Source organism: Cololabis saira, chromosome 2 (genome assembly GCF_033807715.1).
Source record: "Cololabis saira isolate AMF1-May2022 chromosome 2, fColSai1.1, whole genome shotgun sequence".
NCBI classification, from domain to species: Eukaryota; Metazoa; Chordata; class Actinopteri; order Beloniformes; family Belonidae; genus Cololabis; species Cololabis saira.
The window spans coordinates 46,010,986-46,028,503 of NC_084588.1; the positions used below are offsets into that span (position 1 = coordinate 46,010,986).

Consider the following 17,518-nt stretch of genomic DNA (forward strand, 5'->3'; position numbering starts at 1 on the left):
TCCCTGTTGCTAGCCAGCTATCCATCTTTATACTCCAGTTTCAGGTATCAGCATCAAACGTAAATAAGTCAAGTGCAATGCAATCCCGCTGCAAAGTGGTCCGACCGATAACAACAAAAGTTCCTATCTCATTTGCTTATCACATGTCTAATACTTGAAGGAAAACAAAACAAAATAATGAAAATAATATTTAAACATTTTTAATATCATTTTAAACATTGTTTTAACATTTAAAACATTATTCTGTATATTTTTATATAATTATATCCCCCCACAAAAATCATACTTTTTTGGAAATGATTTGGCGGCCCACTTACAATACCTTCGCGGCCCACCAGGGGGCCGCGGCCCACAGGTTGGGAATCACTGCGCTAGAGGGCTCATTCTTTTTGGTTTGGAACGCTTCATCTGACATTATTAGTAGAAAACTTAAAACGTATACGCATTTTTTTCATAAATCCTGCCTCAAGCTCCTTTAACGCAGAATCATAATTCAGGCTGTGCCGTTGCCCTCTCGGTCCGCATTGGGTCTGCGTCGCCTCGACGCGTAGTTACATTTTTTGGGAGGTGCACGTCAGGCTACAGAGAGCCTCCTGTGTCGCCACGTACCCTACGGCGTATGCTCTGCGTTGATTTAACGCAGAACCATAATTCAGCCGTTACTTGTTGATAACAAGCAACCCAGTCTCACTGCAGAACAACTGAAAAAGAAAAATGCAATAAAGTCTCAAAAGCTGATCCTTTTGCAGCTCATGTGTTGCCATGTAACTATGTCACTATTAGACATGCTACTGCGGGAGTCCCTTTACTGCAGGTGTTTCAGTCATAGGGCGGAGTTACGCCCAACGTCACACACTGTCTGATGCGCGTTCTCGTTGTTAGCCGTGGAGCGTCAGCAACATGCTAGCGAGTCCCTAACATGAAAAGTTGTTTTATTTATAAAAGGTTTTCTTAACACAAAAGTTAAACCTGCGGTAGACACCATACTACGTTGTAGTGTCACCCAAACTAATTGTTTGATAGTCATTGTAATTCATAATTTACGTTAATTTAATCTCTACAGCTGGTATTTAAACTTTAAATGGGCATATTGGTGTAACAAACAAAAAACAACTCATCAAATGCATCAATGCATGTACCGTATTTTCGCGACCATAAGGCGCAACTTTTTTTTTTTTTTTTTTTTTTTTTAAATGTGCCGGGCGCCTTAAGAAACGGTGCGCCGTGTCTATTACCTGAATTACGGTAATGTCAGGTCGGCCACCAATAGAAGGTAAAAAGAGAAGGGGGCGGGTGAAGCTGAATGAGACCATCCACTGAGCTGTTTAATGCGAAACAGATGATGAAGACTTTTAAGGATTTGCTTGATGTGTAAAGTGAAATAAAATACAATCAAACTAAGTTTTGCTCCGCTCTATTTAAATAAGCACACTTGTGTGTGAGTGTTCTGCAGCGCCGGCCGGTCGGAACCGTCCACATTCCCCGGTTAAAGCAGCGGCTGCAGCAGCGCGGTGATGGTCGCTGCTGCAGCCGACTTCCTGGTTCCCCAAGCGGGTCCGATGACCTGGTTCCTGGCCGCTTTAAGAGCAGAGATTTCTGGGGTCTGTCTCAGGTCAGATCAGCTTCACCCTCCGAAATTTGCAGCCAAATCTGTCGGTTACAAACCCGGTACCGGATCCCGACATGCGCTTGTGTGTATTCGTGGCGCGACACACAGATTCTCATGTAGGCTATGTGGTGCTGGACTGGCGCAGCTGATGGACAGAAACTTATGGTGATTTTTAAAAGAAAAACTTTGCATAAGAGGTTTCCAGCCGGAGTCATTATAAGGGTGAATGAAAAGAGGGGGCTGGATGAAGGGATGATGATGATCAAGAAGCTGAGACAGGTCTGGAAATTCGGACTGGCGCAGCTGAATTAACGGAGCTCCTGTCGGATACAAACCCCGGTACCGGCTCCCCGACAGCGCGTGTGTGTGAGCGGGTCCAGCGCGAGGGTCCCGGGAGGGTTCCGCCGCGGGACCAGCGCGGGGGGGGGGCGGACCGGGACCCGGGACCCGGTCCAGCGCGAGGGAGCAAACGGGGAGTGGGACCCGGCACCGCCGCGGTCGGGATTTTTAAAAGAAAAGCGTTCCCTAAAGAGACTTTTCCAGCCAGAATGAAATGAAAAGGGCTGGATGGATGAGGAGATGATCAGTGGCTGAGACAGGTTTGTGCAGCAACCCGGTGGTTTTTTTAAATTCTTTAATGCAGAAACAGAATATGAACCTTTGAAGGGTTTGATTGATGTGAAAGGTGAAATAAAATATCAAACTAAGTTTTGCTTCTGCTGTATTTTTAGCGCGTGTGTGTTTTGCAACGCGTGTGTGTGCAGCTCCGTCTCCGTAGACGGCGCCTTTTGGGTCGGTGCGCCATATGTGTGTTTTAAAACCAAAAATGACACACAAAACTGAGGGTGCGCCTTTCCACACAGTGCGCCATATGGTCGCGAAAATACGGTACTATAATTGTAGACTGGTTACATTATAGTATATATTTCGCCCAATATTATAAAATGTCACAGTGTAAAATGTATTAGAGTAAGACTTAATAATAATAATAATGTACAGCAATGACATCTTTAGGTTACTGCATGTATTAATTGGGCAAACGGATGCATAATAATAATAATAGTTCATGCAGACTAAAATTAGACTATGATGATCAGCTGTGTTCTCTTTCTCAAATGTGTGCCCCCCCCACCTATCATATTGTATGCATTTTAATAGAAAGAAGTTTGTGCAATAATTACACAAATGACTCCCATCAGGATATATTAATAATTCACCTTAAGTTAGCAGAGGAAAGACAGTTTCCCTTTGTGTATATTTATATAGGCATATACCCACATATGAAAAGCAACAGCGCTTGCTGAAGCGTGCACTGCTGCGTAAGGTCAAACCACGCCCATATGACTGAAACACCTGTAGTAAAGGGACTCCCATGCTACTGCTTTGACAGAGATGCTATTGCAGTGATGACATTTATATGGATCATCTCATCGCATACCTGACTCTGGACTTGGTGCATGGCAGTGTACTTGCTTGACCCTGCTGATTTGGGCCTTTATAAAGCAGAGCTGCGGACTGCGGTCGCAGCCACAGTAGTGCGGTTTGAATCAAAACTGATCCACACAAACATTTCAAGTCCTTGTCAGAAAAGATCAGTGTCCACCATAGATGCATATCAAAGGACCATCCATGCCAACTGGGCCTGAAATCTTCCCTGGAAATAAGATTTGGTGCATGTTGCTCTTATTATGGCTTTCCTCTTGCACGTGTAGGACATTTTGTTATCATTAAAGTCAGATATAAGCTGCATTCCAGCTGACACAAAAGGACAACACAACGAGGAGAACTAGCACTTTAAATTCCCTCCATGTTATTGTGATTTCAAGGGAAACAACTGAACTTTTTCAGGGGTGTGCCTATTGGTGCAAAGGTTAAGTCCCTTTTAAGACATTTGGTCAATCTTCAGCACCTCCAAGACCGAGGCCATGGTTCTCCACCGGGAAAGGGTGGTGTTCCTTCTCCGGGTGGGGGGAGAAGTCCTGCCTCAGGTGGAGGAGTTCAAGTATCTCAGGGTCTTGTTCACGAGTGAGGGAACGATGGAGCGGGAGGTTGACAGACGGATCGGTGCAGCGTCCGCAGTTATGCGGTCGATGTACCGGACCAGGACACGCTGGAAAGACTATGTCTCTCGGCTGGCCTGGGAACGCCTCGGACTCCCCCCGGAAGAGATGGAGGAAGTGTCTGGGGTGAAGGAAGTCTGGGCATCCCTGCTGAGGCTGCTGTCCCCCCCGACCCGGGAACGGATAAGCGGCGGACGATGGATGGATGGATGGATGGTCAATCTTCCTTTCTTCTTGCGTCATTACATCCTTGGGTCTCTTAGGTGGCCTACTGTCACTCTGTGAACTATTACACCACTGGCTGTTATTGTTTATGTTTGAAGTAATGCAATAATGTGATAAGCAGCTGTCATGAGAGACAACCAGGAAGTGAGTCCGGAGTTACTTTGAGTGGTTTGTGGCGACGGTGGTGTTCAGGAGGGCACAAGAGCTGGAGGCTTCTGCCTAAAAGTAATCAAATATTACTTCCAATTAGATCTTACAAAATAGATGTTTGGTGCATTATACATTAATTAAAATGTATGGATCATCCAAAGCTTACGGATATTTCACCATCACACACTGACTGCTCAAAGATCATGAGACTAATACCAGGACCTACGTATCTATCATTCTTGGAGACTGGAATGCTGTTTTTTGACGTTTTAATTTGTTCTTCCTGGCTTGTCTTTTAATTTAGTGTAGTAACTGTAAATGTTTACAGTTTGTCCCTTCACCCTCAGATGCTGTATTTCTTAATATGAGGGTCACCGGATTGGCCTTTCCTTGTGACTAATGAAGCCACAGTGCAAGGCTTTCTGTAGATTAATAATCCACCATTTGACACGCTCAAGTAATCTTATCAGCAAATGTTTGCATTAAGTTACAGTTGTTACTCAAGTCTGTTCTTTATCTACACAAATGTTGGGATTATTAAACAATTTATCTGAATGCATTTTCCCGTACTCCCTTTTTGTGACAGTAGAGTGTCTTGAAGATGTTTCTTGGCTTTGGCGTCCGTCTTCGGACAGCCTGTCTGCATGTTCACATATTTCTAAAACGGTATGCTCCTAAACAAGCCTAGCTGGAGTCATCGCCCCTAAAAAAGGCACAAAAACAGGACTGATGGGCTGCAGGGTCGGGATGTCACGCAGGACGAGGATGCCCCAGTCTTCATGACTGGTCCCTCAGCAGGGGGTGAACAGAACCTCAGCTATATTAAACTTGGTGGGGTTGTTGAGATACTTTGACCCCTCTGTGGCACCGCTGTCATGGACTGTGTTTACATGCACTCAATAACCCTTTTAAAACCCAAATATTAGCAATAACCCGAATTTGCACGGCCATGTAAACACCAATAACCCCTTTGAATAACCCGAATTTGCTCATATTCCGGTTTTTAAAAACCCGAATATGAGCCCTGGGTTACTCCTTTTAAAACCTGAATATTGGGTCATGTAAACGCCCCATCAAACGGAACATGAATTTGTTTTCTGCGCATGCTCTGTTCACAAGGAATCCTGGTCTTTTGAGTCCAGGAAGTTCTTATAAACACGGAGAAACGCAAGACCACGCTTTTCACTTCACTCCACACTTTTGGAGTGAGGAGGAGACTAATCACTTCATAAATGTAATGAAGGATATGAACATTTTGGCATTTGTAGACGGTAGAAAGTACCGGGATAGCCAGATTTACAAGAAAGTGAGCCAAAAGTTGCGCGAAGCAGCATTTGTTTTGAATTTGAATACAGGAAGAAGAAGCGGAAATGACGCTAATTGCGTCATCACGTTCTCCGCGCGTCGCTGGTTTGATCCAGATATCCCGAACGATTAATTACCATGTATACAGGGATAGCCCTGTTTGCTCACGCATGGAAACGGAATATTCCGAATGTTTCAGTAACCAGAATATTAGCAAGAGTAAGTAACCCGAATTTTGACTGCATGTAAACGTAGTCATGGAGACACATGCATCTCCCACCACAGTGTGGAAATGGTTGGTAGGTTTTTGGCATAAAAGTGATAGAAAGGCATGATTTGGTGCCTTGGTCTGCTATGCCTTTAACACAGTTGTACAGCAAACCACACAGTGTTTTAAATTCTTCAAAACAACACAGGATGTTTTTTCCCCCCCTTTTTTTTTTCGTGTAAAAGGCTCTTACACAACCAGCTTGTGGACTCTCAGTGGGCTTGAATTGGAACATGTGAACTTCAGTTGCCCCAACACACCCTCCGTGTGCATCCCTGAAAAGCACTAAAAGCTTGGAGAGAGCTGTCAGAGGAAGAATGAGGTAATACAGTTACACCCTAATGAAAACACTGTCAAGTGAACGGGAAAAACAGAGTACTACACTGCCTGAAGTGAACAGCTAACACATGGCAATGCAAAGCTAAAAAAAACACCAGTGTTACAAGTGACTCACACTGGGCTCTTTCATCCTAATAGATGTAAGGCATTTGCAAAATTAGATATTTGCGATACAAGCTGATGTATTTTAATCTTAGACTTTCATCATTCAACATCAAATTTATGAGATATATTTCTTCCCAAGATGCTTAAAGAAAACTTTCCCAAATGGTGCTGTAAGCATCATTATATTAATACGACTGCAACAATAACATCACCTGAAGCCCTGTTAGCAAGTAAAATGACTTGGCTCCTCGCTTCTTATTTCTTCATACAGCTCTTGCTGATGACATCATCATAATCACTGAATCCGTGTGCAGATGTACAAGAAAATTGCACTTGATCACAGAGCAAGTCTCTGCCAGCTGAGGCCAGTCCTCTCCTTGATCTATTTTCCCTGTAAGAGATTGTCTGTTTCACATTAATCACCGTGCAACTACTCCCTCCTTCTGCAAAACAAAAGCAATCATGGACGAGCTCACCGGTCTTGTGTTTGTCTAGATATACCAGACAGGATGGACATTTAAATCTGATGTCGTGTGTTACTGATGATTTCACTTTGACAGCTGGATTTTATCGTTGTTCGTGTCTGTGATTGTGGATGAGTGTGTGTGTGTGTGTGCGTGCGTGCGTGCGTGCGTGCGTGTGTGGGCGAAAGAGAGAGGGAGGGTAAGAAAGGACGTGCGAGACGGAGCACCAGTAAGCAGCAGACTAACTTAAGTGATGAAGCAGATGGTAATCACAGTGTAGACAGGCAGGACAGTGAGGAGGTGGGCGAGGAGGAGATGGGTCTTGCTGTTGAATAACCAAATAACCACCCACAGGTGCATTTCAAAGCTGTTCCGAAAGACCACATAGCGTTCTGTGATGCAAAAAGCATGCAGGCAAAGCATCGTGGTAGCTTATCACGTAGGGGTGGGTATTGGGAAGGACCTCACGATACGATACGCATCACGATACTTGAGCCACGATACGATACACATTGCGATATCCCGATTATGCGATATCCCGATTATTATATTCTACATAGTTCACCGAAAAATGTAAAAATGCATTACACATCTTAAAATCCAAGTTGTATATATGTACATCAGATGATAGTGATGGATCTTAAAATCCGAGTTGCCTGTTCATCAGATTATAGTGACAATTCATGGGACAAACTGAGTCAAAACAATGTTTTATTATAACTATACAAGCTAAAGTTACAACATATTTGTATATGTTTTTCATATTATTTACACCATATGAAATTAACATTAAATTTAGTATGAGGTTGCTTTAATTATGTGGCAAATGATAATAAACACAAGAAAGATGGGTACTAAAACCAAGGACAGGCACAGTGATCAGTCAGTATAGATATAAATCCATAAATAAATAAACCTCTGTCCATTATTTTTCATTTTTTAAGGACAGGCAATTGTGTTATATAAAAAATAAATTATAAAATGAAATAAAATAGAGAGTGGCAATGCCCAGGACTGTCACTTAGGTAGGAGCACTGGGTGATATAATGGGGAAAAAATCGGGGATAAAAAATATATTAAAAAAAAAATAAAAAATAAATAAATAAATAAATAAATAAATAAATAAAAAATAAAAAAATCGATATTCAAATTTTGAATATCGATATTGAATCAGCTGGAAAAGTATCGCGATATATTGCCATATCAATATTTTTGCCCACCCCTATTATCACGATATACCAACAGCACTAGAGCTACATATTAATATGTTGACTTGGAAAAATGAAGACGGCTATAATATTTAACATAAAAGGTGAGCCCCTGAGATGAACACTCATTAACAAAGATGAGGTGTTTTACACCAGCGACCTTTACAAAGACCTCTACATGTCTGTTACTCAGGACCTGCAGGAAAACAAGCAACTATCCCCTCTGATAAGCTGTGTAGGGTGCTTATGTTTGAATCTTCTACATAACGATCAATACAAGCTCATCCAGCTCTGCTGACACAGTTCTAAGCAAAGTTTTGAGAGCACTGACCCGCATAGATTTAAATTACAGAGCAGCTGTATCGATGGGCCTCTGAAAACTCAAGGGCACCGGAGCATTTTTATTTATATGTTTTTTTAAATGTAAAGTAGGAATCTTTATCCGTAATAGCTACTGGATAATCACAAGCTGCAGGGACTGACGTCACAGCATTTCAGACTGTCTTTACAGTACAGCAGGAACATCTGCAAGCTGTGGAAAACCTGGGTCATGTTAGGAAGAAGAGCCTGATCAGCAGAGCGCCTTAAAAGCAGAAACTGAACGTCCCGTGTGTGTGCTGCTTTTACACAAGCTCTGCTTTGATCATCTCTGACAGGTTATGATATGGACGCCGATGTGGTGGTTTGTGCATTAGCAGCCGCGAATTGATCAATAAATCTTAATTATAGGAGACGTGAGTCGCTTTGGCATCTCTTGTGGGGACGACCGGAGCTCACTGGAGCGATACTGCGCTCTAGTGGCAGCAGCATCCACTTCTCCTGCAACTGGGTTCACACATATGTCTCAGGTCACTTTTTGTGTAAGTAAATTAACCGCATCTGTATCATCAATGACACTAAATAGTATAACCTAACTAAGGGGCAGTCATGATCTGATAAGTACGACGGAGTATTAGGGCCAAACTAAGACAAAAAAAAATTGGAAATTACGAGAATAAAGTAATAATATAATGAGAATAAAGTCGTAATGTTGCGAGAATAAAGTCGTAATAGAATAAAGTCGTAATATTATGAGAATAAAGTCGTAATATTACGAGAATAAAGTCGTAAAATTACGAGAATAAAGTCGTAACATTACGAGAATAAAGTCGTAATGTTGTGAGAATAAAGTCGTAATATTATGAGAATATAATTCATGAGAACTCTAACAGGAAGAGCTTCTTCTCCCTGTGTTAAAATGAGGAATATTGAGCATCTTGTGAAGTTATATTTATATATTTATAATATATTACGACTTTATTCTCGTAATATTATGACTTTATTCTCGTAATTTTACGACTTTATTCTCATAATATTATTACTTTATTCTCGTAATTTTACGACTTTATTCTCATTACATTATGACTTTATTCTCGTAATTTCCTTTTTTTTGTTTTTTTGTTTGGCCCTAATACGTCGTAGATAAGTGCCTTGTTTAGTTTCATAAATTTCACAGTTTCATTGAAATAATTCCTTTATTAACTTAGATTAAAACAAATAAATACATGCAGGTGTTGTGGTAAAAATGCAATCCTCGTCTGACAGCTTAATACAAGTAGATTTTAATTTGCATTGTTACATTCCGCACACTGTGGGAATATACATGTCTAATGCTGACAGATTATAGCGGTTTATCCTACTCCCCCAAATTAGCGTTGACATTTTATAATTCATTTGTCGCTGTGACTGCCAACAGATGGTTCACTTGTAAAGGAAAACCCACCATAAAGTGACTTATTAAGGTGATGCTCCTTTAGAATAGGCATTTACATTGTTCCCACAAGTCTGTGGAAGACTATTGGTGGGATTAAATGACATCAAACCAAAAGATTATAGCTAATGACACTGTGGGAGTGTACTGTTGCACTTGCTGGGCCTAAGTCTTCCTAAAAATTATTAGTTAAATCAAGATTTGCTTATATTCTTAAAGGGGAACTATTATGAAAAACAGGTTTTCTCTTGCTTTAACATATATAAAGTGGTCTCCCCTCAGCCTGCCAACTCAGAGAAGGAGGAAAGCAACCAAATTCTGCAGTGTCTGTGCAGCCGCCCGGATGAGCCATCCAGTGTGATGTGGATCTACGAGCCGTTCAGATTCTGCTCCCGTCGTTACGTTACGACGGAAGCAATGCATGAAACCACGCCCACAACTAAAGGCTGAGTTATGGTTCTGCGTCAAAACGACGGCGTAGGGTACGCGTCGACGCGTAACACATGCCGTCATTGACGCCGTCACTGACGCGCACCTCCCGAAAATTGTAACTACGCGTCGAGGCGACGCAGACCAAACGCAGACCGAGAGGGCTGTGATTGGTTTTCTTGGTAGCAACGCATTTCCGGTTTCCGGTTTGAAGCAGTCGTGAACTTTCAGCGCTCTTTTCTTCCTGTATGTGTGTTTTTTTTTGTTTTGTTTTATTGCACAATAGTTAGTCCTTATCTCTTTGATTCACTGTGACCGGAAAAAGTCGGATAAACCATTCAGGAAAAAAGATCGCGAATTAGCGGTCACGGGGGGTACTGCACTGCGGCGAAATGGAGTGACGGAGAAGTCCGAAGGGTTCACGATGGCGTCACGGCGACGGCGTGTGCACGGCGTTGTTTTGACGCAGAACCATAATTCAGGCTTGACTCCGCCGGCCGGAGCTTCCACCATTTTTTCGTAGCGGTGTATCGCGTCATCGCGTCAGGAAGCCAATCAGCACAGAGCCTCATTATCATAGCCCCGCCCACTCAGAATCCTGCATAGATAACAAGGTTAGAGAATGGGAAGATAAAGACATGGATCAGAGGCTGAATTTCTAATTTATTTAGCAAAAACAATCAAAAGCTTGTTTTTAAGACATTCAAGGCCTGTTTAAAATAGGTATTAGATGCCATAATAGGTCCCCTTTAAAATTCAGGCACATTATTCTAATGTTTTACCCGCTTATGGTCTGTAAACAGATGGCTGAGCCTGTTGAAACAGTTCCCATCAGGTTGGGAGTGGTTCATTCATGTAAAAGGGTCATCTTAGAAGAAATAAACTTTTTACTGACTTCCGTCGCTTTATGGAGGATCCTGCTAACCCTGCCAGCACATTGACCCCTACAGTATAACAGAAGCAATAACTCCCTCATTTTAAGGATTAAGTTGTTATTCTTATTTCTATTCACCTTTTAGGATGGCGAAGCACATGGATGTTATAACATCTCATGTAGTTTGGAGGCCAATCATGAACATGCAACATGCAGAAGAGTGATGCAGATTGCAGACACCTGAGAAAGGAAAATTGTTTATTTTTTCAGTGTTGCTGTTACACCTACCTTCATGTAACTACTTTGGTCCTGTAATTGCCTGAATAGACCAGATGGAATACCTGGGGCCAAGAATTGACCCATAAATACTGGTCGGCTGTTGGTTGCTGAAGCTGAGCATGCAACTGGGCATAGCCTTTATTGAAAACACTTTAGTCAACAAAGATAATATATCTTATAATTTTATGATCAAACAGGGTCAGAGCCAAATAAATTGGAGATCCCCAGTCCGATAACCTGTGAACAGAGGAGCAGCTGCAGCGGTCGGCTCCTCTCACTGTTCTGCAGAACGGAGCCATTCAGGAGATATTTTATTTTGCACTTTATACAGGACTGTCTCAGAAAATTAGAATATTGTGATAAAGTTCTTTATTTCCTGTAATGCAATTAAAAAAACAAAAATGTCATACATTCTGGATTCTGAAATATTGCAAGCCTTTTATTATTTTAATATAGCAGATTATGGTTTACATTTTAAGATTCCCAGAATATTCTAATTTTTTGAGATAGGATATTTCAGTTTTCTTAAGCTGTAAGCCATGATCAGCAATATTAAAATAAAAAAGGCTTGCAATATTTCAGTTGATTTGTAATTAATCCAGAATGTATGACTTTTTTTTTTTTTGTAATTACAAAAAAATCACAATATTCTAATTTTCTGAGACAGTCCTGTATGCTGTTTTTTAACCTTTTATTTCATGTTTATTTTAATATTAATGTGCTTTTATTTTCTGAGTGGAAGTGTGTTGTTTTTTATGTTTTGATGAGTTGCTGGACAGTTGAATTTCCCTTCGGGGATGAATAAAGTTCGTTCGTTCGTTCGTTCGATCGATCGATCGATCGATCGATCGATCGATCGATCGATCGATCGATCGATCGATCTATCTATCTATCTATCTATCTATCTATCTACAGGACTGTCTCAGAAAATTAGAATATTGTGATAAAGTTCTTTAGTTTATGTAATGCAATTAAAAAAACAAAAATGTCATACATTCTGGATTCATTACAAATCAACTGAAATATTGCAAGCCTTTTATTATTTTAATATTGCTTATTATGGTTTACAGTTTAAGATTAAGATTCCCAGAATATTCTAATTCTAAAAACAGCAATATTAAAATAATAAAAGGCTTGCAATATTTCAGTTGATTTGTAATGAATCCAGAATGTATGACATTTTTGCATTACAGAAAATAAAAGGACTTTATCACAATATTCTAATTTCTGAGACAGTCCTGTATCCATCTATCTGTGTCAATGCGGAAACAGTGCCACCTAGTGGACATTATCAATCACAAATATGTGTTTCACAATCACAACGTAACAATTTAGATAAAATTTCTGTCATTTGACGCTGAATTAAAAATAAATACGTAGGACTCGTACGAGTTAGGAAACAAATGTTGCTCATTTTTTTAAAAACCAATAACTTACCACATCGTGGCCATGAAAGCCGTCCTTTTTCTTTTACAAAGCAGTCACAAACATCAGCTACATGGATAAAGGGCTCGTAAATGCGATGTCTCGCTTTGTGACGGTTATTAATGCCACTAAAAGTGGGCCACATTAGGGTTTTAGTTGTGTCGAGGAGGAGCTCAGTTGTTTATTCATTCACGTCAGCCCCTTTTCTCTCTTCCCTTCCCTCCTTCCTGCTACAACACAACGGGGACCCACCATTAACCGTTTCCCCCCGTTTTAACATCCAAACCGCGGTCACGTCGCCACCATAAACCGCTTTTGGAACCAGGTGAGTTTCTCTCTTTCGACGTTTTCTCCCCCCTTTAGGAGCCGTTTTCTTCGGGGACGTTTATATATATATAAATATATATCCGTGTGTGCTGCCGGAGGAAGAGGAGGAGGAGTGTTTCAACCGTAACTTACCAGATTCATTCGACCAGGCGGCGAAATATGTATGCTAGTTTTTTGGTTTTTAACCGTCGGGACGGTTTTGAACAACTGCCTTCCCGAAGCTGAAAGCCTGATTTATAGTCCCGCGTTACACCAACGCAGAGCCTACGCCGTAGGCTACGCGGTACCGCGTAGCCTACGGCGTAGGCTCTGCGTCGGTGTAACGATGATGTAGGTCAGCAAGTACAGTCAAAATGTCGTCTTTTCTTTTCTTTTCTTTCTTTTTTTTTCACTTCCACATTCTCTGGTGCCACAAACAGATGGCGTCGAGAGGTTTTGGGGGTGGGGGGGATGGAGGGGACCGAGCAGGAGGTCCGCAAACCTCCACCATCACGTCGCCTGCTCTCCCTGCCGAGACATGGGAGGGAAGAGATGCCTCCGGCGGGTCTGTCGTGGAGAAAGTTTCCCCCTGGCTGACTTGTTTTCTTTCCAAAAACACACGTTTTATTGCCTTTTTTTATTTTATTGTTTTGAAGGGTGGATTGTTGCTGGTGGAAATCAGCCCTAAGTTGCAGTTGAAGCCAGATTTTGGTGCCAGATTGTGGTGCCAGATGTAGGTTGCCAGCCCTGTGCACTGTGCAGAGCAGTGTGGCCATTTGAACGCTGCAAGACACCTGGGAGCAGTACTGCAGCACTTCACCTGTAGCCCAGGACACACTAGGACACACTCTCAAGGCTGTCACAGATCATTGATAGGCCAACGGAGGGATCCTCTGCTGCATCGATGAGGGCAGCGCCTCTCACACCCCGGGGTGCTGAGTGTGCATGTGTGGTAGGAATGGGCGATATTTTACCGTTCACGATATACCGTCAAAAAAAATCCCCACGGTAAGAATTTGTCACCTCGCGGTAAACATGATAAATTCCTGTTGATGACGTTTTTGTGTAAAGCTGATTTAAGGAAGGAAGGAAGGAAGGAAGGAAGGAAGGAAGGAAGGAAGGAAGGAAGGAAGGAAAGGAGAAAAGAGGAAGGGAAGAAGGAAGGAGAGAGCAGGAGGAAAGAAGGAAGGAAGGGAAAAAGGAAGGAAGGAAGGAAGGAAGGAAGGAAGGAAGGAAGGAAGAAAGAAAGATAAATTCCTGTTGATGACGTTTTTGTGTAAAGCTGATTTAAGGAAGGAGGGAATGAAGGAAGGAAGGAAGGGAAGAAGGAAGGAGAGGGCAGGAGGAAAGAAGGAAGGAAGGAAGGGAAGAAGGAAGGAGAGGGAAGGAAGGAAGGAAGGAAGGAAGGAAGGAAGGAAGGAAGGAAGGAAGGAAGGAAGGAAGGAAGGAAGGAAGGAAGGAAGGAAGGAAGGAAGGAAAGATAAATTCCCGTTGATGACGTTTTTGTGTAAAGCTGATTTATGGAAGGAAGGAAGGAAGGAAGGAAGGAAGGAAGGAAGGAAGGAAGGAAGGAAGGAAGGAAGGAAGGAAGGAAGGAAGGAAGGAAGGAAGGAAGGAAGGAAGGAAGGAAGGAAGGAAGGAAGGGAGGGAGGAAGGGAGGAAGGGAGAAAAGAGGAAGGGAAGAAGGAAGGAGAGAGCAGGAGGAAAGAAGGAAGGAAGGAAGGAAGGAAGGGAGAAAAGAGGAAGGGAAGAAGGAAGGAAAGCAAGAAAGAAAGAAAGAAAGAAAGAAAGATAAATTCCCGTTGATGACGTTTTTGTGTAACAAACATGGCGGATCTGAGAGCGAGATAGATTTATAGTTAAAAAGATTTAGTTGAATTGGTATTTTCTTTATCGTCATTTTTATCGTTATCGGGATAAATGCCAGAAATTATCGTGATACATTTTTTAGTCCATACCGCCCATCCCTAATGTGTAGTAGCCTCCATGTCTCGCTGCCGTTTTATGTAATAAAAAGCAGAGCCAAAGTGAGCGATCACCCTTTTGAACCCCTTTGCATCCCCGCCATGCAGTGTCTCATCACGTAATGAGGATGCTGCCCCTGCATGCAACAAGCCAGCTGCATACGGGGAGTACCAGTTGCCAGCCTGCGGCCTATAGACGTGTGTGGCCATTTGAACGCTGCAGGACACCTGGGAGCAGCACTGCAGCACTTCACCTGTAGCCCAGGACACACTAGGACACTCTCAAGGCTGTCACAGATCATTAGCCCCTTTCACACAGAGATTCCGCAATATTGGTGTAAAGAAGTCCTGCCAATACGCCGCCTTTGTTGGTTCACACAGAACCATACAACGCCGGCATAACGCCGCTCCCGTCTGTAAATTCACACAGCATGCCGGCGTTCCGCAATCAGAGGCGTGACGACAGCGTCAGCGTCTAGTGGCATGCCGGCATGCCGGCTGTGTCATTCACACAGACCCCGTTTCGGCTCTGTGACGGCTCTGTGACTACCTCCGCTGCCGGCTTATTGGTGGGGCCACTTGGCCCCCCCATTCCGCCTCCGTGACTTTCACACAGAACAGCGAGGCGGCTTAAAGGCGCAACGTTCCCGCCTCGAACTGGCTGTGTGAAAGGGGCTATAGATAGGCCAACGGTTGATCCTCTGCTGCATCAATGAGGGCAGCGCCTCTCACACCCCGGGGTGCTGGGTGTGCATGTGTAGCCTCTAGGGATGGGCGGTATGGACTAAAAAATGTATCACGATAATTTCTGGCATTTATCCCGATAACGATAAAAATGACGATTAAAAAAAATACCAATTCAACTCCACCTTTTGTAACTATAAATCTATCACCACATTCAGTTTTTGGAGCCAAAACACTGCTCTAAAAGATACTAAATACTACTAAATGTCATCAATGGGAATCTTTCTTTCTTTCTTTCTTTCTTTCTTTCTTTCTTTCTTTCTTTCTTTCTTTCTTTCTTTCTTTCTTTCTTTCTTTCTTTCTTTCTTTCTTTCTTTCTTTCTTTCTTTCTTTCTTTCTTTCTTTCTTTCTTTCAGGCTCATTTCTTTCTTTCTTTCTTTCTTTCAGGCTCATTTCTTTCTTTCTTTCTTTCTGGCTCATTTCTTTCTTTCTTTCTTTCAGGCTCATTTCTTTCTTTCTTTCTTTCTTTCTTTCTTTCTTTCAGGCTCATTTCTTTCTTTCTTTCTTTCTTCCTTCCTTCCTTCCTTCCTTCCTTCCTTCCTTCCTTCCTTCAGACTTTCCAAATCAGCTTTACACAAAAACGTCTTCAACGGGAATTTATCATTTTTACCGCGAGATGACAAATTCTTACCGTGGGAAATTTTTTTGACGGTATAATGTGAACGGTAAAATATCGCCCATCCCTAGTAGCCTCCATGTCTCACTGCTGTTTTATGTAATAAAAAGCAGAGCCAAAGTGAGCGATCACCCTTTTGAACCCCCTTTGCATCCCCACCATGCAGTGTCTCATCACGTAATGAGGATGCTGCCCCTGCATGCAACAAGCAGCTGCATACGGGGAGTACCAGTCGCCAGCCTGCGGCCTATAGACGTGCTCTGATGCAGTTCAGTGTCGGTGCACTTCGGCGGCTGGCAGTAATTAAAAAGGCAACCTTCTCCTTGTGGTCTTCGGGGTTCAATCTGACTGATACTGAGATCGAAGTGTTCAAATGACTCAGCACTCGGTGGGTTATTGCTGTCTTGCAGATCTTAAGTCGCTCTGCAGAACTTTCTGATGTCATTTTAACCCCAGCACGGCGAATCCTGAAATGAGTTCATCATCTCGGCGCTTAGGGGAGTGCAGGGCATCAGACACCTCTGTGCCTTGCACCCTTTTATAGTGTTACCGTAGTGGTTTCCCAGGGGATCCCATTTCATATCATCTTTTCATTTTAGCCTCTCATTCCTGCCTTGAGTGTTTGAAGTGATGTGAGCCAGGTATGCTCGGTCTGTGGAGTTCTGCTCCAACTCTGCCTGTCAGAGAGTATCCGCTGGGTCTTTCTGTACTTTTTAACCTCCCCACCTGAACTGCCAAGCAGCTCTGGAGGATGACCAATCACGGCCACTTTGAGTGGAGTACCCTGCCTCCCTGAAGGCAGTTTGAGGCTCTTTGACATCCCCCGTTTGATGATACCTGAAGTCGTCTTATTTTTCCTGGAAGTCTTCTTATTCATTATAAAGCCTGCTGTCTATTGCTTCACTCACATTTCCGGCGTCTCCTGTGTTAAGTTTGTGTTTATACATTAGATTTGCTCTGCTATGATGCATCACAATATTACACTTTGATAACTAATGCACGTTTTCATTTGTGGACCACACTAGGAATGGGCGATATTTTACCGTTCACGATTTACCGTCAAAAAAATTCTTCACGGTAAGAATTTGTCATCTTGCGGTAAAACGATAAATTCCCGTTGATGACGTTTTTGTGTAAAGCTGATTTATGGTTCTGCGTTTAATCAACGCATAAACGTACGGGAAGGAAGGAAGGAAGGAAGGAAGGAAGGAAGGAAGGAAGGAAGGAAGGAAGGAAGGAAGGAAGGAAGGAAGGAAGGAAGGAAGGAAGGAAGGAGGGAAGGAGGGAAGGAGGGAAGGAGGGAGGGGAGGATGGGAGAAAACAAGGAAAGAAAGAAGGAAGGGAGAAAAGAGGAAGGGAAGAAGGAAGGAGAGAGCAGGAGGAAAGAAGGAAGGAAGG

At 42.6% G+C, this 17,518-nt stretch overlaps 1 protein-coding gene across 2 annotated transcripts in view; it reads left to right on the forward strand.

The window, feature by feature from the left end:
- The first annotated feature begins 12,667 nt into the window (after nt 1-12,667).
- The window catches only part of znf710b (zinc finger protein 710b), a 33,560-nt gene continuing 28,709 nt past the window's right edge, over nt 12,668-17,518 (forward strand). Inside the window, exon 1 of one of the 2 annotated variants that reach the window (XM_061746526.1) lies at nt 12,668-12,815. The gene's annotated coding sequence lies outside the window, so the exon portion shown is untranslated. The remainder of the gene's footprint in view (nt 12,816-17,518) is intronic. The other variant, XM_061746518.1, reaches the window with a different exon arrangement.